Genomic DNA, 24,400 nt, shown 5'->3' on the forward strand with positions numbered 1-24,400 from the left:
CTATGTGGACTTATGTTGGGCATTTCTGGGCACTTATTTTTCTTGGTTCTAGTTTTCCATTTTTATTTCGGTTGGCCTCTCCTTACATGTTTTCTCGAGACGTTTCTAGAAAGAGGAGAACTGAGCTGTGGTGCAGGTTGCAGACGCGGCTCGGATCACGCATTGCTGTGGTTCTGGTGTAGGCCGGTGGCTACAGCTCCGGTTTGACCCCTAGCCTGGGACCCTCCATATGCCGCGGGAGTGGCCCAAGAAATAGCAAAAAGACAAAAAGACAAAAAAAAAAAAAAAAAAGAGAAAAGAAGCAGAAAGCCCTCGTGATTAAGGCGCCACTTCCTCAAACGTTCTTAACTTTCATAGCTGGGTTCCCTTCTTAAAATGTTTTCTCAAATTTTCTAGGTAAGCATTTTTGGATATTTCCTCCTATTGGGGGAGTTTACTCTTAGGCAGTAACTTTTAGGAGCTGTCTGTCTCCATTAGGCTTTGCTTCCCAGGCTTTGCTATGCTGCCTTCCAAAAGCCATCAGTGACCCCCTGGTCTGCCCTGTGTCCCCTGGACCAAACACTCAAACTCTCGCCTGGGTGTAAGTTTTCCTTCATTTTTAATTTTTTCATTTTCTTCAGGCATCTGTATTCCTTCTGGCCATCAAGTCAAGGTGGGATTGACAGACACTGGCAGTTGTTACAGCTGCTGCTGGGCACTGGTTGCCTTAGCAACAGAGAGACAACAAACAAAGGAATGTCAAGGAGTGGTACCAGACACCCCTCACCTCTAGGCTTCTGAAACCTCGTAGAGTAAATGCATCACAAGGCCTCCTGGCATCTGTCTGGCTGATGTTGTGGCCACATTTACAGGAAAATAAGGAAGACAGTAGCCCAGGAGAAACAGAAGTCCACTGTCACCACCAGTTCCAAGGTGAAAAACTCTGTTCTTCTTTTAAGCCATCGGATTGAGAGTTTGTGATGTTAGGTGGGAGAGCACCCACAACCCAACCCAAAGCTTTTCGCGTGCTGACCTGCGACAATGAGCCTATCAACCCTGATCAATCTCCCATTGTGTTGAGGGGCCTGAAATTTAGCAAGCCCAGTGGTGTGCCGAGGTCTTGCCGTGCAGGAACTAACCTCATCTTTGACAACCGGCTCGGCCTTTGCTGTGGCAAAAGTATCATTCCGGTTAATGCCGTGGGGGAGGGGCTGCCATTGTTCACTGAGATAATGCAGGATGGTTTCCATTTTTAATTGCTGGGGCTAATTAAGGCCTGCGGCTCTTGCGCGGAGCTGGACCCTTGTGGGTAAGTGTTCCCAGACACCTCTGCAGAGCCTCACGCCAGCATGGGGGAGCCGCCTGTCCCAACTTCCTGCTGCAATTAGCAAGGGCTTCTCTTCCGATTAAGTACTTTATGACAGAAGCTAATTACGAAGTCTAGAGCGGGCTCACTGCGCCCTAGGAGGGATTTCCTTGTGCTTTGTGAGGCCAATTCTAAGGGTGGGTGTTGTTGCAACCCTGAAGGACAAAATAGGCATTGTCGCCTCACACGGAGGGTCAAATGCGCACATGTCCAGGGAAAATGGAAGTATCTTAAGACCACACCAGGAACACCAAGCAAACAAAGCTTCTTTTTAACTGAGATTTGGATCGGTGGTTAGAGAGGAAGCCAACACTCTGTCCACCGCACCCACAAAGCTGTTGTAACAAAAGATCCATCTCGGACCCCTACGCATAAACCCTGCGGTGAGGGATCTGTGTTTTGTCTAATGCATGAACCCAGAATGAAATCAGGTAGCAAAAGGGTTTCAGGAGAAACTGCAGGTTTTATCCTGCGATACTGTGCTCATTCATGTGCCCCCAGAATTCACCCTCGTGTTTGGAGAAAAGACAGATTGTGCAAAGAATGAAACCGGGAAAGAGCGGGACGTTGCAATGCTCTTTAGTTGGTTTTTACATTGTTCGTCTGAAAGCCCTTTTGTTAATGAGAATTAAGGAAAGAAGACATGTTCTTTCTTTATTATACCTGTCTTCATCATTCTATATGGATTCCTAATATTTCTAGATGAATACAGATATCTATATAGACATCTGTAAAATATAGATAGATGATTGATAGATATTAGGGTTCTGTTTGTTTGGGTTTCGTGGAGTGTGTGTGTGTGTGTGTGTGTGTGTGTGTGTGTGTGTAAGATTTAAAGATTCATGGAGTTCCCATTGTGGCTCAGCAGAAATGAATCTAACTAGTATTCATGACGACGCAGGTTCAATCCCTGGCCTTGCTCAGTGGGTTAAGGATCCAGTGTTGCCGTGAGCTGTGTTGTAGGTTGCAGACAGGGCTCGGATCTGGTGTTGCTGTGGCTGTGGTGTAGGCCTGCAGCTGCAGTTCCGATTGGACCCCTAGCCTGGGAACCTACATATGCTGCGGGTGCAGCTCTAAAAAGACAAAAGAAAAAAAAAAGATTCAAAGGTTCTAGCACTTGTCTTTGCAAATGAAGAAAGTAAAGTTCAGAGGCAGTGAGTCTTGCGATCAAAGCATTTACACCCGTGGGGATGGATCCCAAGCTTCCAGCAGACCTGATGACTGCAGAATCAATCAATTCACCTCAGTGTCACAACTGTTGACGTATCTGGGCTGAGTCCAACCCTGGGTACAGAACCGTCATGATCCTACAAATTGTTTTGCGATTTTAGTCGTACTCGAGTCAACCCAGCACAAATCAAAACGTTGTGGAGGCTGTGGCTTCTGTCTGCCCCAGTCTGGGCCTGCCATGCGAGGAAGGGTTCCCTGCCCCAGAGGCTTGTACCTTGACCTGGCTCAAGGCTGCACCCTCCCGTAAATACTCACGCCCGTAAATCCAGCTTGCCAGGCTGTGTGAGAGAGGGCCTTCTTTTAAAATAAAAAATATCGGCTTTGGCACATCTTTGCAAAATGAGGACAGAGCACTCATCCATCAACCTAGCCCCCTAGACGACCTGGATATTGGAAATGACCCATGCGAACACCTCTGTTGAAAAATGGATAAAACTAGGAGAAATCGCTGCCAGATTTAGCGGACAGAGGGTCTGGCTTAAGGACGTATGTTTTGTTGATTCATGATCCCCACTTTCCATCGAAAAATCGAGTGGCCTTCGAAGGGGAGGACCCCAGCCAAACGTCACTGATACTGCACACCTTGGAGGGGAGGGGCAGATGGGGGGGCCTCGAAGCACAGAGTGCAGGCCAGGGCCCCCACCCCACTAATCCATCATGGGTGTGTATTTTAGCTTTGACCAGCACAAGAGGGAAGTGTCCTTTTACACAAGGGCAGGCTTCCCAGCTGTGCCTGCCTAACCTCCATTTCTCTACACCCACTCACACACCCAAGCCACCGAATTACTGAAAGAAATGCATACTCGTGTAACTTTTCTGTTTTCCCTTCATCTAGAACTGCGGCATATGGATAGAAGCCCCCCCCCCCCCCGGTTTTTCATTTGTTTCAACAAGTTAAGCATTCCCGTTAAAGGAACAGGCCTAACGGAGAAAAATATCAGTATCCGAAATGATACCGCTATGCAATAAAGCACCCTTCTGAAAAATTAGAGACAGCGCCTCTCTATTAAAGGAATCTGCCAGAAGAAATAACATGTTTTTAGACAGCTGTCCGTCCAGGGACTTATTTTTCAGGTGAGTATTGCATTTGTTAAGCCTGTGAAGCGGTTCTAAGAAGATGGTCTCTGAGCGAGAGAAATGAACATTAAAAATACGGTTGCGGCATTCCCATCGTGGCGCAGGGGTTAATGACTCTGACTAGGAACCATGAGGTTGTGGGTTCGATCCCTGGCCTCGCTCAGTGGTTAAAGGATCCAGTGTTCCCTTGAGCTGTGATGTAGGTCACAGACATGGCTCGGATCCCGGGTGACTGTGGCGTAGGGCGGCGGCTGCAGCTCCGATTTGACCCCTAGCCTGGGAACCTCCATATGCTGAGGGTGTGGCCCTAGAAAAGGCAAAAAAAAGACCAAAAAAAAAAAATATATATATATATGGTTGCTAAACATATGCTTAGTGGAAAATGGGGTGGAATGAGGAATAGAAATGCTGACACATACACACACTACTATCTATAAAAGAGATAAACAACTAATGTAAAAGAGATAAACAACAAGGAACTGTACAGCACCAGGAACTGTACTCAATATGCTGTAATAACCTTTAAGGAAAAAGAATCTGAAGAGGAATATATATAGAGATAGAGAGAGAAAATAGGAATTAAGTGATCCTATAAATATATGTAATATATATTTATAGAAATCACTTTGCTGTACACCAGCAACTAACACAACATTGCAAATCAACCATACTTCAATTAAAAATAAATAAACAATAAAAAATGATTTAAAATACAAAAACCTTAACATTTATCAACTGTGAGGTTAAATATATGTAACTATGCGATGGGAGAAAAGAGGTGTGTTCATCAAAAAGTCACTTAAAAATCAATATACTGGATTATATTAACATGTAAACGTTTCTGCCTCAAGAAATGAAAAGATGTTTTTGGTTGAGATTACTAGTCACACTGTATAAATGCGCCTTCGAAGATAATGTAAAGGTATTTATTCTAGTATGAACATAGGCTGCGGATGGAAACAAAATGGCAGAAGGGTTAGAAAAGACCATGGCTCCTGTGCCCAAAAAGGAAAAAATAGAAACGAACCCCCCCCCCCCCAGAGTAAAGAAGGAAGGCATGTTTTAAAACACATTTACTGGAGTTCCCGTCGTGGTGCAGTGGTTAACGAATCCGACTAGGAACCATGAGGTTGCGGGTTCGGTCCCTGCCCTTGCTCAGTGGGTTAACGATCCGGTGTTGCCGTGAGCTGTGGTGTAGATTGCAGACGTGGCTCGGATCCCGCGTTGCTGTGGCTCTGGCGTAGGCTGGTGGCTACAGCTCCGATTGGACCCCTAGCCTGGGAACCTCCATATGCCGTGGGAGCAGCCCAAGAAATAGCAACAACAGCAACAACAAAAAGACAAAAAAAAAAAACATTTACTTTTTCTAATGTTCATATGGCAAAAGTTGTTTAAGTCTTTTCCTGTTGTCCTTGTGTCGAAATAATTCTCTGATGAGAGGCAGAGAGCATGGCTTTGCTCACACACTGCTGTACCCTGGTCAGGGATGTCATTTTTCTAATGTTAAATTTGGCAATCTGTACTCTGAAAGCCTGACAAATGTTTATATCCTTCTTCCCAGTTATAATAAATTTGTGTTTTTATAATAAAGAAATCGTCAGAGCTGCACACCAAGATGTTCATGGTTCTTGGTATAATTTATGACACACACCAAAAAAATAGGAAAGAATCTGTGTCCCTTAGAAGTTTGGTTAAACATAATTGAATATGTACAGGCATTCAACAAAACATATTTGAAGAATTTTCATGAGCTTTTAAGGAAAAGAAAAATGCTGAGGATATCTTATGTAAAAGCTTTACTTAGCAGGATACAACTGTGTATATATAACGCAAAGATGAAACATAAAGGGAAAGAGGAAAAAGGCTACAGTGTTTCTCTCTGGGTTGTGCTGTTGTGGAGCATTATCATTATTATTATTATTCAAATGTTTTGCAACAGGGAGTTCCCTGGTAGCTCAGTGGGTTAAGGATCTGGTGTTGTCACTGCAGTGGCTCAGGTCAATTCTGTAGTACAGGTTCAATCCTTAGCCCAGGGGCTCCTGCATGCCATGGGTGCAGCAAAAAAAAAAAAGTTCTGCTATAAACATTTACTACTAGCATAACCAGAAAAAATCTTTTTTAAAATCCACATTCAACATACTCCTTGCACCTGGGAATAATTTGTGATCTTTCCCTTGCGATATTAGCTTAGAAAAATAAAATATCCATACCTCAATTATTCTGCTATTCCAGCTAGATCAAACCTGACCTTAAATCCACAATGATCTTGGAGGGATAAAATATCACCAACATCCTCTGCCAAGGGGCCAGAGTTTCCTAGGAGAATTTCTCAGACATTGAAAAATAAGCGGTTTAATGACCTCTTTTGGTCCATGTTTCCTTCCAAGGGGAGCACCCAGGTACAGAAAGCACCCTGTATGGATTGCTAGTTGGATGGAACAGGTGTGCCAGGAGCAACTGATGCCATGACAGGGATGCAGTTATAAAAGATGGCTGCCTTTGCCCACAGCCCACGTGAATCCAGGCATCAATTTCCAGCAAAAGTTAGTATAAGTCAAGGAAGGAAACTTACCATCACTCAGGGATTTCTTTCTTTTCTTTTCTTTTTTTTTTTTTAGCAGATAACCATTCTACATTTTTTGAAAATGCAAGTCATCTTCAGACTGTTTCTTTGTGAATGAAATGATAACAGGAGCGGCAGACAGGTCCAAGCGGGTCCCCAAGGGCTGTGTGTCACAACGAGGTCTTCATCGATTTGCCCGGTGTGTTTACTGACAGGCCCTCCAGCAACCAATCAGGATGAGAAATGGAATCTATTAGTGGACTTGTTAAGCATCCCTGGTCTCTGCAGATGACAGCTGAGTATCTGCCTTTCTCTACAAACATTAAATCATTCATTCTCCCAAGAGAGTGATGGAGGGGAGAAGTTGCACAATACTAGAAAAATCCGAACAGTGATTGCTTTATTTTGGAGATGACATTTGAGAATCCCAGACGTTCCGGATGGAAACACATGGAGATTTGTTTTTATGAGTTTGAAGCCTCGGGAATTATTTATAGGGCAACTCCTGAGACCAAGTAATAATTCACTGTGGACGGTGGGGTTCTGTCGATGTTCTGAAGCCTTGAGAATACAAGATTCATCTTTTATTATGTGTGTGGTTGTGCAAGTGAATGCTGAAGGTTGGTGATCAGTGGGAACTCTGTCATATTAATGTATAGACTTGTCAGTTCCAAAATTAATACTCCTTTACCCGTGTGCCTAGAGCTTCCTGGACTCACCTATATTAACTTCCCAGCACTGTTACTCCTTTTGTTATGCATCACATCTACTTAAAAACATAATTTTGTATTGGATGAAAAAGATGCGGTCCTTCCAGTAATTAACAGAGTGCCGCTGATTGTCGCAACAAACGGAGTGGTGAAGCACACCCCATCAGCAACCTAAGTTTGCCAGCAATCAGTAACCCACAGCGTTCGTCATGCTGAGCTGGTATTTGACTATGACTGAGAAACCTCTGCTGCAGACAAAGGCAAATGCATCTATCAATTGTCAGAGCTTTGGTCTCCACACCCTTGCTATCTCCAGGCACATATGTTCATCATAACTTTCTAGATCGTGTCTCTTTAAAGCATGGTTGTGATGCTCAGCAATTTAATTCATCCAGTAGTCCTTGGATTGTTCAGGTTTTCCAGACGGGAAAAGAAAAAATTATACCATTTTGGTCACGAAGACTTGACAAGTGTATTTCACAAATATAATTGTTAGATGACGACTCCCTCCAAATGCCTTCGTGTTCCCAATAATCGTTATTTTGATAAAGGCTTCAGGGTGACTGCCTTACTTGGGCAGCTCTCCCCATCCCACCCCACGCCCACTCCCGCTAATACTCCAGAAGCTATCCCTTTCCTTACCTTGCATTATAATCTCCATATATACAGGTTGCATTATAATCTTGATCTACGAAAATGGAACCAAGAACAACCTTGGATCATAAACACAAGGATGAAAACAGTGCTGCCCACAGAGCACAGCTACTCTGAGATTACTTGGGTTGCGTAGAGGAATTCTAACTCCAAGTGCAGAGTTCACATTTCAGATATGGAGCTTTGCTTTTTTTTTCACCCTCGACCCGGGCAGTTGCACTGACAGTGTGAGCTTCCCCGTATCTGTGCCCAGCACTCAGAACGTCATCTCTCGGCCCTGGTCGTAATCGATCTCTGCTGGCATTTGGGGGTTTTACTCCGAGTTCTCATCCAGTGGGAACACTGTGTGCTCCCCACCGGTGTGGAGCTGGTGGTGTAAATGCAGAGGGCGACACGAGGAAGGGTAGGCTATAAATCAAATGATTAACAGCAGTGAACACTGAGGAGTGAGCCGGGAGAGAGTGGTGTGAAAAGAGCCAAGATTTCACCTTTCACTCTGTGCCTTTTTGTTTTAATTCATTGGTTCGGTAGATCTTTCTGGAGGCCCTGGCCAGGGGCTGGGAGGCTGTCCAAAGTGCCCAGAAAATACAGGGGCCCCTGTTTTCAGGGCTCTTACCTGCTAGGGAGAAAGGCAAAACTAGCAAAGACAGAAATTCAATAAGTAAATAAATACACGTCAGCAATAACGCAGAGAAGACAATAAATGATCCACGGGCATCTTCTTTGGAGACAGGAATGGCCTCTTGGAAGCCAAAACACACACTCTTGGGGACACATGGACCGTTTGAACTGTATTCAGAGACCATGTAGCTTCTTTAAAGAAATGCTTTTGAAGAAAACAAAAGCAGGGCATGCCTGGAACCCTTCAGCGGGCTTCTGAACCTGAGGCTTTGGTGTGCACATGCTTCTTTCTTGGAAATGAATTTGGCTGGGTCTGGACGGGGCAGTAAGAGCCCCTCGGACACAGAAGCAGAGCTCTGTCAAAGGCACAGACCCCCAAATGGGAGACAAGGAGCCCCCCTTCATTTTCTGAGACCCAGGGAGAGGCTTCAGCAGATGATGGCACTGTGGCCCCTCCAGCTCAAGCGACCGGCCGGCCCCGTTATCTTGCTGTTCCTGACGCAGGAGGAGCTTCATAAATGTCGCCTGAAAGGAACGTGAGTAGTCATAGTACTTTCTGATGACTTATTTAGTGATGCGGAGGTCCCCTGTGAGGCAGAGCTAGACTGGAAGGGGAATTCTTTTTTTTCTTTTTTTAATGTTATTGGAGTACATTTGACTCACAAAGTTGTGTTCGTTTCAGGTGTACAGCAAAGTAAATCAGTTCAACACCTACATACAACCATTCCTTTTCAGATTCTTTTCCCACACAGGCGATTACCCAGTATTGTCTAAGTTTCCCTGGTCTGGAAGGGGAATTCGTTCATCTATTTTGGCAAAGAATTCCTGAGCATCTGGGGTTCTATAATCCTCCAGCTCTTTAAAACCCTCCTGCCCGTAAATGTCCTTGGAGCCACCAGGCATCTGGACCAATTTCCTGTTCCTCCATTCACTGAGTGCCACGGAGCTGGATGGGCCCTCGCCACAGCCACAGCAACCCAGCATCTGAGCCGAGTCCTCGACCTACACTGCAGTTCACTGCAATGCCGGATCCTTAACCCACTGAGCAAGGCCAGGGATTGAACCCACATCCTTAGGGACACTAGTCTGGTTCAGTTACCACTGAGCCACAGTGAGAATGCTTGGATTTGTTTTTTAATGTTCGTGTCTTGCCTTTCTTTCTCTGTTATCCTTTTTTTTTTTTGCATGTATGCATTCTTTTTTCTCACATAATCATGCTCCTTCACAAGTGACCAGACATAGTTCCCAGTGCTATCCAGCAGGATCCCACGGCTTATCCATTCCAAAGGCAAGAGTTTGCATCTATTAACCCCCAATTCCCACTCCCTCCCCCTCCCTCTTGGCAACCACAAGTCTGTTCTCCATGTCCATGATTTTCCTTTCTGTGGAAAGGTTCATTTGTGCCGTATATTAGATTCCAGATATATGTGAAATCTGGATTTTTTTAAAGAAAGGTTAATAAATCCACAAAAATGCAAAGATTATCTTTACAATTTAGCAGGAGTCATTTAGCATGAAAAGGGATTTTTAAAACCCCCTTAGCAAACACCTTAGAAACTTGAAATTTACTGAGGAACCAAGGAGAAGACGAGAAAAGGGTGTAAATGAAGAAAACAATGAAAACCCTAAGATCTCAACAGATGGATGAAAAAACAACAGGGCAGCCAAGTCAGTCCTTCTTCCTACAAATAAGCGTCCAGTAAAAATCATAAGGGGCTTTAATGGAAATGGACAACATGATTTTAAATTTGATACTGCAAAATCCATGTGTGAGAATTGCTAAGAGAACGTAGACAAAGTAAGAGGAGGCTGAGGCTACATATGGACGGAGGCGATCAAAAGAGTTTGGAAAAAAAAAAAAAAAGAGTTTGGGGCTGGCACAGGACTGGCCAGAGGAAGCCGTAGAAGAGAGTCCAGAAATAAATCCGAATATATATAGGAACTTAATACATGCTAAAGGTGATGTTTAATTCAGGCATGAAAGAAGAGTTTATTTTATAAATGAGACCAGAATAATTGGCTATTCATCTGGAATAAAACAATATTAGTCCTTTACTTCAGGCCATAGACCAAAATAAATTTCACATGAATTAAAGATCTAATGTAAAAAAAAAAAAAATAGAGGAATAGTGATTATTGGAAGAAAACCTGGGAGAAGACTTACCTAGCCATTGAGGGAGAAAGTTCTTATTAAGCTTCGAGAAAAGAAACTCGAACCCATTAAAAAGCAAAATACATTTTATATCAAAAATCAACAGGCGTTCCCATCGTGGCGCAGCAAAAATGAATCTGACTAGGAACCATGAGGTTGCCGGTTCAATCCCTGGCCTCGCCCAGTGGGTTAAGGATCCAGCGTTGCCGTGAGCTGTGGTGTAGGTCGCAGACAGGGCTCGGATCTGACATTGCTGTGGCTGTGGCTGTGGCTGATGGCTACAGCTCGGATTAGACCCCTAGCCTGGGAACCTCCATGTGCCGTTGGTGCGGCCCTAAAAGGACAAAAAAAAAAAAAATTCAACAATGCTAAGTGGCCAAAGACACCATTACACAAGTCAAGGGACCTATAATAGATTGGAAAAAATATAAGCCCATATCTGAGAGTCCAGCGTTAATATCCCCATTGCACAAAGAAAGAGAATAATTTCTTACAATCAAATCACCGACAGACAAACGGGTATGGAATAAGAAACAGGACGTTTACTCAAGAAAAAATGCAAAGGGCCAATAAACACATGAAGAGAGGATAAATTTCACCAGCAGGACTGGCAAACGCAAATTAAAAGGCAAAGAAGCAGCCTGTCTCCCACCTCCTATTAGAGAAATGTGAACATCAGTGAGGAGGAGGAGGAAGATGCTGCTGCTGCTGACAGAGGCTTTACCTGCAGCGGCTCATTAACTCCATCAACAACCCACGAGGTCGGCCTATTAGCCCCATTTGATAGCCGGGGAAACAATACAAAATTCTCGTAAAATAATGCTTATCCTTATCACGGTGAGTTCTCTGATAATTATTATTCTCTCCTATTTTTTTTTTTTTTTTTAGGTCCGCACCCTTGGCATAGGGAGGTTTCCAGGCTAAGGGTCGCATCAGAGCTGCAGCCGCCGGCCTCCGCCACAGCCACAGCAACTCGGGATCCAAGCCACATCCGCGACCTACACCACAGCTCACGGCAATGCCAGATCCTTAACCCACTGAGCAAGGCCAGGGATCGAACCTGCATCCTCATGGATGCGAATCAGATTCATTTCTGCTGCGCCACAACGGGAACTCCTCCTATGTTGTCTTACTTAAAAATTGCTGGGCGGGACCTAGTGCATTAATTTTATGAAACACGAATGGTTAAACCTAGTTTGAACCACGCTAATCTAGAGAGATGTTCACAAAATATTAAAGGAGAATAGTAGGTTTCTGAGAGATGGGTATACTGAAATCTCACTTATGGGAAAAGAAAGGACCAGAAGGAAGGAAGGGGAAATGGAAAGAGGAAAGGGGCCTGTGTACATGGATTCTGTAGAAACGTGGAAATGTGTTCATGCAGAAAAAGGAAGGCACCGCCCCTCACTAATCCCATCGGTTACCTCAGGGGGTTGGAAATAGGAGAAGAGAGATTTTTTTCAGCTTTTCCTTGTGTATCTGTTTTGTCTGTCATGCTGCACAAAGGAAGCTTTGCTTTTGGCGTTTTTAAAGAAGAATTCAACACATGGGGCCAAACAGTGATGCTGACTGTAAACTTCTGTGCTCTGGGATAAAATCTAAGGTGGTTTTTTTTTTTTTAACTATATTACCTCTAATGTGCGAATGGCCTCCATTCAGCATTTGGCTCCCATTTATTAAAAAAATAAATCTTTCAATTCTGCCTATAAACCTTACTGAGAGGGATAAACCTGGTTAGGGTGTCTTATCAAAGGAGAAGGGTAAGCGATTATTCTCTCGTGCAGTACTAATGCAATTGAATGAACGGGATGGGATCTCCGTGGAAAAATAGCCAAGAAGAATTCCACGGGATGTTGATAGGAGAGAGAGAGAGAGAATTCCACCAGAATGACGTCTCTCTCATACACACATCATCCAACAGGCACCCGATGTGATTTATCTTCCCTTGATGTGACATGCCCGGGCGGCCACCTCTCCTTCCCTTCTGCATCCTGATGACACAGAGCAAATATGCTCCAATAACAGAGCTGCGAACGACCTGCGATGGTTGTATGGAGAAGGGAGGGAACACAGACATGCGGGTCGGCAGAGCTGGTAAGAAACAGGGATCAAGGAACTGGAACTGGGATGTGAGAAGCCGAAGTGCTGAGCCCCGTGTGCGCGTGTGTGCGCGCGCGTGTGTGTGTGTGTGTGTGTGTGTGTGTGTGTGATGCGTTAACGACCAATGCATTTGCTGGGCAGAGAAGATCTGCACCAGCGCAAAGTTAAAGGTCATGCAGAGCAGAAAACACCCACACAGGCACCTTTACCCTTCCATCCCTGTTTCCAGAAAGAGTGCAATTTCACTGTCTTGTCTGGTTACGTTGATCCTAAACAGACTGGGATGCAGAGGTGGGGGAGAGAGAACCAAGTATTTTTAAACAGTTTCAAGTCATTCATTTTGATTCAAAGAACAGGCTTCATATCCACACAGGCTTTCTTTCCACCTGCGAGAAGCCAGGGGCCTTCGTCATAAGGAAAGAAGGCCGGGATTGTCTATGGCCCCTGGTGAAATCTGAGTTAAAAGGCCGTCTTGGAAACACGCAGCGACCTGGAAAGGGGCCTATCTCTGCGCTGAAAGGAAACCCAAGGCAACCAACTAGCAAATAAAAACTCCTGACCCCGCAGACGCCCTAGTAATCACCCTCTTTCCTTCTCTTTTTCCTTAGAAGTCATGCTGCCTTCATTTTTCTCACCTCCTTGGACCTGCAGCTCACCTGCCGTCGGAGGCCACCCTGTGCCTCCTCCCAGCCCGTCATCCATCTCTCCTCGTGGTCAAACCCACCCTGGCCCGTTGGCCTCATGCTAGATACTGCTCTGCTCCCTGGCCTTCTGGAATGCTCAGCCCCTTAGGCCTTTCTCCTTTGAAAACATTACCTGTTTCTCCTGGAAGTCAGGTAGGAATTTGCATAGGTCCCAGCACCCCTACGGAATATGCATTATGACTGCCCTTTTACAGCAGAAAAACAGGTTCAAGGTCATGACCCTATTCACTGGCCGGCTTTGGACGGCTTCCTCAAGCTGTGCTCTTTGCTGCTACAGCCATGAAGCCATGAAGCCGGGAGGAGCCAGCCCTCAGGCCTCAGCTGACTGTGGTCTTTGTTTTGAACTTTGCCATCTGAATGAAAAAGATAGCTTAAGCAGCACCCAGAATTCCTGCCAAGCCTCCGGGTATAGGTACCAGGAAAGGTTTTTTGTCTGGGCTTCCCTAGGTGAGGAGCAGAACAAGCCTGGGGAACGGTGACTCTTATTATCCCTGTTCATAGTTAAGGAAACAATTTGCCCCAAACCACAAATCTTGTTGGTGGCAGGACCCAAATTCCAACTCAGGTAAGACACAGTGGAAAGCAGGTGCTCAGAATGGAGGCCCTTCTCCCCAGCAGCTGGCGGGGGGCATCCCGTGTCTTCCTTGACCCTCCCCCATCCAGTCCTCTCCCCTCCCTGGACACTGCATCCAGGAAGACCTCAGCCACGCATATGACTGCTCCCCCCACCCGGCACTGCAGACCCCAAGTCCGCCGCTCCAGCCTCTTCCAGGTTCAGAGCCACGCATCTATCTCACCATAATGGTCTCCAGTTTCATATTCCAAAGTCATCTCAACTGAAGGGGGAAAGTAAAAAAAAAAAAAAAAAAACACCACACCCACAGGGTCATCTTCCCCCCAAAACATCAACGCCGTCCCCCTGCCCTTGCTCGTCCAGTGACAGCACCGCCACAGGCACCATCGATCAGGCCAGAAATGTGAGACATTCTTATCCCAAGTTTGTCTCCCCTCCCCGGCTCCTCTCTGCATGGTCCCCAAGTCCTCTTAGCTCCATCTTCCCCGTAAGGTGCACGGCAGCGGCCTCTCTCCTGGGTTCTCATGGCTCCTCCCCCATCTCTGCTCCCCTCCCACCAAGGTGACCTCCAGATGGGCCCCGGACATCGCGAGCCTCTGACGCTCACACCTGCAGGGCAGCCGAGCAATCTTTCTAAACTTTTCTTCTCATCTCGTGGGCCCGCAGGTTTGTCTACCTGCCCCCTCCACACACACACACACACACACACACACACACACACACACACACACACACACACACACACACACGCCACTTTGTATCTCCAGGTGCAGCTCCTTTCCCAAGCCCTACACGGAAACTCTCAACCACCGCTAAGACATCTCAGGCAGATGCCCGGTGGGACCAGCAGCTCAAAGGCGGAGCCAGAGGGTGGCTCTTCCTGCCACATACACATTCCCTACGGGACTCTTCTCTTAGCAGCCCGTCTTGGTTAATGGCACTGCCGCCTTCCAGTGTCACAGCCTCAACACCTCGTCATCGCCTTAGACTGAATCCTTGTCAACTGTTACTGTCTCCAGCTTTTTTAAAAATGTTATGACAGCCCCTGCAGCATATGGAAGTTCCCCCGCCAGGGTTTGAATCCGAGCTGCAGCTGTGGCAACACCAGCCCCTTTAACCCACTGGGCTGGGCAGGGGATCAGACCCCCACATCCACAGCGACCTGGGCCATTGCAGCCAGATGATCAACTCACTACACCACAACGGGAACTCCAGAGGTGTTAGGGCAATAAGCAGGACTTATCCCAAGCTGTCAGAATCCAGTAGCTCTGAAACCACCAATTTGGTGAGGGAAGAGGCCTGGTGTTGAAAAAATAGGCTGCAGTTCCCCAGACTTGCCTCAGAAGAAGCTGCCAAGACCATAATGGTCTGCAAATCTATGGCGAGTGACAAATACAAATAGGAACAGATTAGAAGACCGAAAAGAGGAGCGTCTCGGCCAGAACCGGGCCCACAGTGGGGATTCTCTATGTATTCGTTGAATAAGTGCAGAAAACACAAGCTTTTGCTTCCGAGGCCACTTTAGCATAGACGAGGGCTGTCAAGCTGAGAGGGACAGAGCCAAGTGACCCTGCCTCTGAGCTTAGACGGTGGCTGCCCTCTGTGTCCCCTCCCCTATCCTCCCCTCCCCCAGGCTCCTACTGATTCCAAAAGGGGCTCATTCACAGGACACCTGGGAGTTTCCCTTTGTCTTGGGACCCAGAGGGAACTGAGGAGGGGTGGCAAGGTCCCGGAGACAAGCCTGGGGTCACCAGATTCAAATAAGAATGCAGGGCGCGCAGCTACATTTGCACTTCAGAAAACATTGGATACTTTTTTAGTTACAAGCGGGGTCCCAAATATTGCACATACTTAAAATTATCGGTCACTTACCGGGAATTTAAGTTGAGCTGGCTGTCCCACGGTCTACCTGGCAGCCCTCCCCAGGCCGGAGGCAAAGGCCGGGTGGCTGGAGCTCAGGAGGAGGGGCGGCCCTGCAGGAGCCGCGTGCCCGGGAGGAAACTGGTCAGAAATGACCGCAGGGCGGCAACAAGCTGGGAAGAAAGACAAGATCTCGCTCTCCTCCTGACCTCTGACCTCTGACCTCTGAACATAGTCAGACACCAGCATCAGGGGCTGCCCGTTGCTACAACCCTTAGGCATGGGATAAAGAGGTGAGCAAAGAAACATTTTCTACATCCCTTCCAGAAGTATCTGGAGATTATTCTTCCTTTTGTTTCACATCGCTAGCAAAACCCGATTCTCAGAACACAAATATTTACAAGCGATGGACTCCAAACAGTATATAGTAACAGGAGAGCCCAGGTTTCTCAGGGATGGATTTACACTTATACCACTTTTTTTTTTTTTTTTTTTTTTGGCTTTTTAGGGCCACACCTGCAGCATATGGAGCTTCCCAATCTAGGGGTAGAAGTGGAGCTACCACTGCCGGCCTACAGCACAGCTCACAGCAATGCCAGATCCTTAACCCACCGAGCGAGGCCAGGGATGGAACCCGCATCCTCATGGATACTAGTTGGATTCATTTCTGCTGAGCCACAGCGGGAACTCCTGCTTATACCTCTTTAAATGGCAATGTGTTCGGCTCACGAACCAGTGATCCCACTCTTGGGCATCTAGCAGGAGAAAAACGTAATTTGAAAAGATACGTGCACCCCGATGTTCATGGCAGCACTATTCACAATAGCTGAGATGTTGAAGCAACTTAAATGTTCATCAATGGATGAATGGGTAAAGAAAATGTGGTACATATATACAGTGGAATATTATTCAGCCACAAAAAAGAATGAAATGAGGCCATTTGCGCCAACATAAATGGACCTAGAGATGATCACAGTAAGTGAAGTCAGTCAGACAAAGACAAATGCCTTATGATATCACTTACATGTGGAATATGAAAAAAGGACACACTCACTGATCCCTTCTTAGTAAAGAAAGAGCACCATGGTTCCCATACAGAGGCTGGGTTTCAGATGATCCCCCAGAGAGACCCCATTTAAAGAGAAAGTGTTCGAAAGTATCACAAGCCATCGGTGGCCCAGCGCGATGGTCATGTCTCCAGCCTTTGATGTCTGCAAGGAACCTGAGAAGCCGACTGGAGTTTCCACAGGGGAGGGCATGGGCCCTGCAGGATGGTGTGAACGGGGCTCCTGCATTCGCCTTGGGCTCCCGTCTATAAAATCGCCACATTTAAACCGACAGCTGTTGTTCAGGCTCTTAAAACGGAATCTGGAGGGAGATGTGGGGCTCGCGGCGAGCCTGCAGCCCAGCCGATGGTCTGATGAGAAATGCAGTTGAAAGAACAGGTTGGAAAGCCAAGTACCTCTCAGTCTCCTTCACACTCCGGCATTGCCAGAAGGTCTATAAAAACGTCATTGTCGCTCAGCTGCCTGTGATTATACTACCCTTTACATTGGCTGTTGGTAATAAAAAAAAAAAAGCAAATATCATTTTTGCACTGCTCTGGCCTTCCTCTGGCCTTTTTCAAACAATAATAGACGAAATAGAAAGAGACAGAAATCATTACATGGCTCTTTAACTAGTGCCAAGGAAAATGAATAATTAAGGAAACATTACTTGAAAGAAATTTACACGGTTTCTTTTAAGTTAGAACCAAATAGGAGGTCTTGAAAAATATATCATTTCCCCTTTATCTCAACATGGCGTTCGGACGCTGGTGTCACATATTAGGGTTGCTACTGTTTAGATCTTACCAGAAAAAAAAAAAAATACTTTTAGTTTCCATTATCTTATTAAAGGTCCCACATCAAACAGAGACACCGTGAGAAGATGAAGAGCTGTTTGTGCTGCTTCCTGATCGTCCAGCAGAGCAGCTGATGTTTGATTTTGGTCACGTGGGACAGCAAAGCCCCCCAGCACCCCCTGACACCTTGGGAACATTCAGCTCCGTGGTCGGAAGCCAAGGTAACTTCTCAAGCCTATGCTCAATGTGTCCCTTAAAGTTGTCAGGAGAAGGCCCGCCCATGTGACCTTGGACGTGCCTGGGCGTCCACACAGTACTGGGCAAGGTAGTCCTACCCACTCTCTGTGGCTCTCTCTCCCTCCCCCCACCTTGCCCTCCTGCCTGCAGGGAGGCTGGGAGTCTGGGTTCCCAGCCTCCCTTCAGGCAGAAGGATCAGGCAGAACCAGCACCAGACCCAGCTCAGCACCCTACGCCCAGCCTCTGCCCACCTGGCCATCTGGACGGGCTAGAAGGAGCAGGGCAGGTTGTCCCTGGCTTGAAGGAAACTTGCTGAGCCCAGAGCAATGACTCGGGGGGCGGGGGGGTGGGGGGGAGGCTGCAGGCACATTCGTCCAGAGCTGCTGGGCCAGAACCAGAGACACCCTGATGCCTGATGGTCCAGGCTTATGGATGAGAGGCTATTGTCAGAGACGTGCCCTGGGTCCCCGCTGCTGACAAAGTGTGGCAGCGTACAAGGCCTGGGGCATCCGTCTTCAGGAACTGTTTGACTTGCACAGTCAAATAGAGAGCCTGCATCCTCTCTTCGCAAATGCTCGGGCTCCCTGCTCCTGGCTGTTTCAGACAGCAGAGCCCCGCTCCCTTCCTCTGTGTTATAGGCTGACTTACATCCCACCACATTCATACCTTGAAGTCTCAGCTCCCAGTACCTCGAAATGTGCCTGTATTTGGAAACAGGGTCTTTAAAGAGGTGATTGTATTAAAATGAGCCTGAAAGGATGGGGCCTGAATCCTATGTGATTGGTGCCCCCATAAGATGACATTGCAGGACTGCACATGCACAGAGGCAGCAGGAGGATGGCAACCAGAGAGCCAGGGAGGGAGAGGAGATCTCAGCGGAAGTGCCTCTGACACCTTGACCTTGGGTGTGAAGATAAACATGTGTTGTTTAAGCCACTCAGTCTGGAGCATTTTGTTATGGCAGCTCGAGCAGACTCATAACCCTGCAAAGGTCAATGCTCTGCTCCTTCCTGAAAAGTTCCTGCATTCATGTTCCAAGTGCCACAAACTGGGCAGCTTAGACACACAGAAATTTAGTGGCTTACAGCTCTGGAGGCTGAGCATCTGAGATCACAGGGTAGGCAGGGTGGGCTCCTTCCAAATTTTCTTATCAGAGAAGAGAAAGTCTCTGGGCTCCCTAAGAAGGAGGGCTTCAGCCACACGCTGATGAATCCCTATGGCCAGATATCCTTACTGAAGACACATGCCATGCTGAGAGGAGAGTTTTCCTGGCAGACAGTGTCATGACCAGAGAGGTGCAAGAAAAAAAAAGGGTGAGTGCACACAGGGTCCAGGACTGGGCCCTGGAGGAGGAAGAGCGAAGGGGGTGAAGGAGGCTGGGAGCAGCAGAGATCTGTGTGTGTGTTGATGGGACCATTGCACCTTCCCATTGTGTGTCTGCTGTCCTAGAGATGTGGGCCTTTGCAGCAGAGGCGAGAAGAGTGGTTCCAAAGGAGCCACTGAGGTACATGCCTGGTCACATTAGACTCAGAGCAGAGCAGATCAGAGGGGAGCTGCAGAGTCTTCTGACAGGAACAAGATAGGGAGAAAAGAAAGAAGACTGCCAGAGTCTTTAAAAGCTACCTTGGCTGGTTGGTTTGCCTGGAGGTGATTAATTATACATCATCACAGGAAAGGCACATGTTTCGGAAACACTCTTCTGCAAAGTCCATCCATTTGTGCTTTCGCAGGGTCAATCCAGGTGATGAAGGCCAGAGGGAGGACTTGGCTCAAGAGAAAACCACCAAAGCAGTTTTATTCCACACATATGTGCTCTTCCAAAGCAAGTTCAGCAGGAAATCCAAACCGCTGATGCAAACGTTTGCCTTTAATTTGTTCCCAGGGGCACATTGAGGGCCTTCATCCCAGAAACAGAGACAGGAAAACCCCATTATTTGAAACCCCATTGTGTTTTTGTTTCACTCTAGGCTGGAAATTAACTTTTCATTGGCTCTTCTTCACACCCCAAAATATGGGGAGGAGGAGCCATCATAACCACCATCACCATTATCATTATCACCATCATCCTCACCATCCTCATCACCACCATCGCCAACATCATTACCATCACCACCATCATCACCATCACCACCATCATTACCACCATCATCACCACCATCACCACCATCATCACCATCACCATCACCATCCTCATCACCACCATCATCACCATCACCACCATCATTACCACCATCACCAACATCATCACCATCATCATCACCACCATCACCATCCTCATCACCACCATCACCACCATCACCACCATCATCACCATCATCATCACCATCATCACCATCACCACCATCATCACCACCATCACCACCATCATCACCATCACCATCACCATCCTCATCACCACCATCACCAACATCATCACCACCATCACCACCATCACCACCATCACCACCACCATCATCACCATCACCACCACCATCCTCATCACCACCATCACCACGATCACCATCATCACCACCATCATCACCATCACCACCATCATCACCAACATCATCACCATCATCACCACCATCACCACCATCACCACCACCATCATCACCATCACCACCACCATCCTCATCACCACCATCACCACGATCACCATCATCACCACCATCATCACCATCACCACCATCATCACCAACATCATCACCATCATCACCACCATCACCACCACCATCCTCATCACCATCATCATCACCACCATCACCACCATCACCACCATCACCACCATCATCACCATCACCACCATCACCATCACCACCATCATCACCATCATCTCCACCATCACCATCACTACCATCATCACCCATTCATCTTCATCTTCATCATTATCTAATTAGTCCAGCCCTTACAAGGCCATTAACCGGCTACCTCACTGTTAGTTAACCAGCTTCACTAGCTGTTTTAGTCCCACACAGACATAGGCCAAACCTTTCTGGAAAGCAACCAGCCAACCCTTCACAGCACCATGCAAAGCACTAGCTCCATGCAGAGCACAAAAGAGAAACAGATAGAATTCATAAACAGCATAAATGGCATTCAATAGGAAAAATGTTTTTAAGAAATGAATGGGACACCCATACGGTGGAAGCTCTGTGCTGGTTAAAAAGAAAAAAAATTCCCTCTCCACGGAATGGAGACTAACCTGGTCTTCCCCTTTAACAGATCCTGCAAGTGGGGTGCAAGTTATATGTACCATAATCCCAGCTCTCTTAAAATAAACATCCAAAACTATTTTAGGAGGGAGAGGGGGGGAGACTAAAGAAAACTTCCACTACTTTATTTGTGCAGTTAAAAAATAATCATAAAAGGATAAGCTCTCTTCCCATCATGATGGAAGGAGGCAAGGCTAAGGAATATTTACGTCGCGTTCACCTGTGTGACTAACAGATCACTGGACGGAGGGTCTTCCGGACCCACCTACAGAGGTCAGGACATGACGAGGGCTTTGAGGGGTGGGTAAGATGTGGACAGGTGGCGGAAAGGCAGGAGGCAATTAGACAAGGTGTCTTATTTGCTATCCCCGTGGGAAGAGGGAGAAAAGGAAGCTGTATCCCTTTCCTTTGTCCACCCCCCCAACAAGGGGTCATTTGTATTTTCTCTGGGTGATAAAGTCATTATAGAAGTTTGCTCTCTGGCAGTTAATAAAATCAGGGAAACATACCTTTGTGGGAGGATTAGAAATATGCACCCTGCTTCTGAGGTTAAGTGAACATTGCATTTCTCTTCGCATGAATAAAACATCAATAGAAAGCAGAGGAAAAGAGCAGCTGCTGGGGAACAGGACAGGATTCTAGCTCTTCAGTGACCTGCCAGCATCTTCTGATAATCCATGCTCTCCCTCCCTCGTCCGGTAACAACTATTCTAAACCAAAGCCCATTAAGTCTATATTCATATTTTTCCAGTGAAAAATAGATTATGAACCGCCTTTCCAAGTGCCCCATTCTGATCTCCTTTTAGTTCTAACAAGTCATCTAAAGTCCTTTCTGGTTCCAAGAACTTCCAGTGCCTCTTGGCTGCTTCCTTATTGCAATGAAGGCATTGGCTGCTGGCGGTACCTCAGCTGCACACAATTAATCCCCAACCAGGATGCCACTGGATATGGGATTCAGCACCCCCTCAAAGGGCCCGGCTCATCTTCATGCAGAGACAACATATCCTACAACGAAGTTAATCCAACATGGAACATCAAGAAATTAAGCAGATTTATGGGGGGGGGGGGCAGAGGGGAGTGGATTCAGGAACTAATACATGAACACGGGGAGGGACAAAGCAGACTCAGCCAAGAGCAGGAAATCTGCCAGTGCAGGAAAGAAGGTTCTTCCTTGCCAAGGTCAGGCAAGCCCTCGTGATTCAGACTAGCATTTCCACATGCTTCCGAAAATCTGCAGCTTTGGCAGTTCATGTTATTTTGAGGAGGGGAAAAAGGAGTTTGTGGTCAAACAAGTGTGAGAACGGTGGCCTCCTAGAAGTTCAGCAGTTTTGCTTTTTTTCCTTACTGCAGGACTTCTCAGAGCCTTTATTATTGCAAAAGTGCACAGTGAATCTCCAAGTGCACTGACGGTCAGCATTTCACAAACGTTCTCAGGCAAAAGTCCCTTGTGGTCATCAGTATGTGGTTTAGGAAACAGTGACTTAGATCCTGGAGTGATTTTTCTTGGGCAAAATGTATTTCCTGGGAAAGTGTGTCATGCCCTGAGGCACCCTGAGAATAACTGCCCTTGGTTACTTGGGGTTACAGCAGCCTGGCAGGCACATCTCATCTAAGCGACCTCGCCTCTTATGGCTAAAGTCTGGCCTTTTCTTTCCCTTCTAGAGTTCTTGATCATTATTCAGGCTCTTGCAACCTGGGTCCTCCAAGCGTGGTCCATGAACCAGATGGCTGGGGGGTTTGCCAGAAACGCAGCATCTCTTGCCCCAGCCCAGACCTCCTGAGTCAGAACCTACTTTGGGACAAGCCCTGGGTGATTTGCCTGCCCACTGTGGTTTGAGGCGCTCTTGGTGGCAGGACAGGCTCCTGACATCAGCTTTATCAGAATCAACTGGAAGGAAGGGAGGAGAAGAGACTTGTAATATTAGGGGGCAAAGCTGTTAAAAAATTTTCAAGAGTTCCCGTTGTGGCGAAGTGGTTAACGAATCTGACTAGGAACCATGAGGTTGCGGGTTCGGTCCCTGCCCTTGCTCAGTGGGTTAACGATCCGGCGTTGCCGTGAGCTGTGGTGTGGGTTGCAGACTCGGCTCGGATCCCGAGTTGCTGTGGCTCTGGTGTAGGCCGGTGGCTACAGCTCCGATTCGACCCCTAGCCTGGGAACCACCATATGCCATGGGAATGGCCCAAGAAATGGCAAAAAGACAAAAAAAAAAAAAAATCTTCAGGGTACAAAACAGACATCAGCTCACCTCACCCATCAGCCTCTGCCTGTCTTTGAGGCTCAAAGCATCCCTTGGCCTCAGCTGGTCCCCTAAGGAGATGGAGTGACAAAAACATGTGGATGGAAGAGGGAGCCAGGGATATTATTGTGCAGGATACTTGATAAGATTGTTTTTTGGTTTTTTTTTTTGCGGGGGGGAGGTTGTTGTTGTTTTGTTTGTTTGTTTTGCTTTTTATGGCCACACCTGAGGCACATGGAGGTTCCCAGGCTAGGGGTCTAATCAGAGCTACAGCTGCTGGCTTATGCCACAGTCACAGCAATGCCAGATCCAAACTGCGTCTTCAACCTACACCACAGCTCATGGCGATGCCGGATCCTTAACCCACTGGGCGAGGCCAGGGATTGAACCCGCAACCTCATGGCTCCTAGTCGCATTTGTTTCCGCTGTGCCGTGATGGGAATTTCAAGCCATACTCATCTTATATTTTGGTGTGACTCTTTTTGTACAGTGTCCACAGCCCGGAATGCCCAAATCCCTGAATCAGACTTGCCTGCCACATTTGACTTCATGCACGGAACCAGCAAGAAGGGTTCTTTGAATTTTGCAAGGAGAAGAAGTAGCATCAGGCATGTGCTCTGCCTGGTAGGTGTAAAGTCTGTGTGTGCTGCACGGTTAAGGGTGCAGGGCTGAGTTTGTGTCTGGGATTAGGCTGCAAAGCTCTTGTCCAGAATTAAAAGTTCACAGACCATGGGCACAGAACAGTTTTCATCAGTGTGAGCTCACCGGGAAACAAGCCAGCAGCCTTGATCCCGTTAACAATGGACTCTAACGAGCCTATCCAACCAGGTAGGAGCAAAGCAGATGACCAAGCAAGCCAAGAGGTCCATGTAAGGCTAAATGGCTAGAGGGGGCTCTCCCCCTTACAAAGGGAACCATGCTGCATGAAATCTGTCTTTTATCTCCATCACTCCATCTGGATGATGAGAACATGGGGAGAGCAGAGGGCAAGAAACATGTAAGCATTACTGCTTGGAGTTGACCCTATAGTTTTTCAAAGCAAGTACTTCCAGAAATCTAACTGATTGGCACAAGCTCAAACCTGTGTAGGTCATCGAAAGTCCTGGGCTAAATCTGTAGCCTTGCCAAGGAGCTTCATGCAAATCTAACTGTTAGTAAGAGTAGGCTTGGAACTCTTCTTGCACCAAACTCCCGCAAAGGGCTCAGAGGAGCACCTGTGTGATGGGACGGATCCCCGTTGCTCTGGAGGAAGGGTGGCTCTGAGGATAACAGGGCATCCCTACCCTCTCACTTGGAAGCCCC

At 47.0% G+C, this 24,400-nt stretch overlaps 1 long non-coding RNA gene across 1 annotated transcript; it reads left to right on the top strand.

Moving 5' to 3' along the window:
• The first annotated feature begins 455 nt into the window (after positions 1–455).
• Positions 456–23,834, top strand: LOC146398419 (uncharacterized). Its single transcript, XR_014821923.1, has 7 exons — positions 456–580; positions 3,411–3,649; positions 6,271–8,736; positions 12,274–12,446; positions 13,061–13,288; positions 17,489–17,654; positions 23,589–23,834. It is a non-coding gene; the product is annotated as an uncharacterized LOC146398419 (long non-coding RNA).
• Positions 23,835–24,400: the final 566 nt, after the last annotated feature.

Source organism: Sus scrofa, chromosome 12, assembly GCF_054392235.1.
Source record: "Sus scrofa isolate SSC_HxYL_T2T_F1_AM1 chromosome 12, Sscrofa_HxYL_maternal_Yorkshire_Landrace_v2.0, whole genome shotgun sequence".
Classification (NCBI taxonomy): Eukaryota; Metazoa; Chordata; class Mammalia; order Artiodactyla; family Suidae; genus Sus; species Sus scrofa.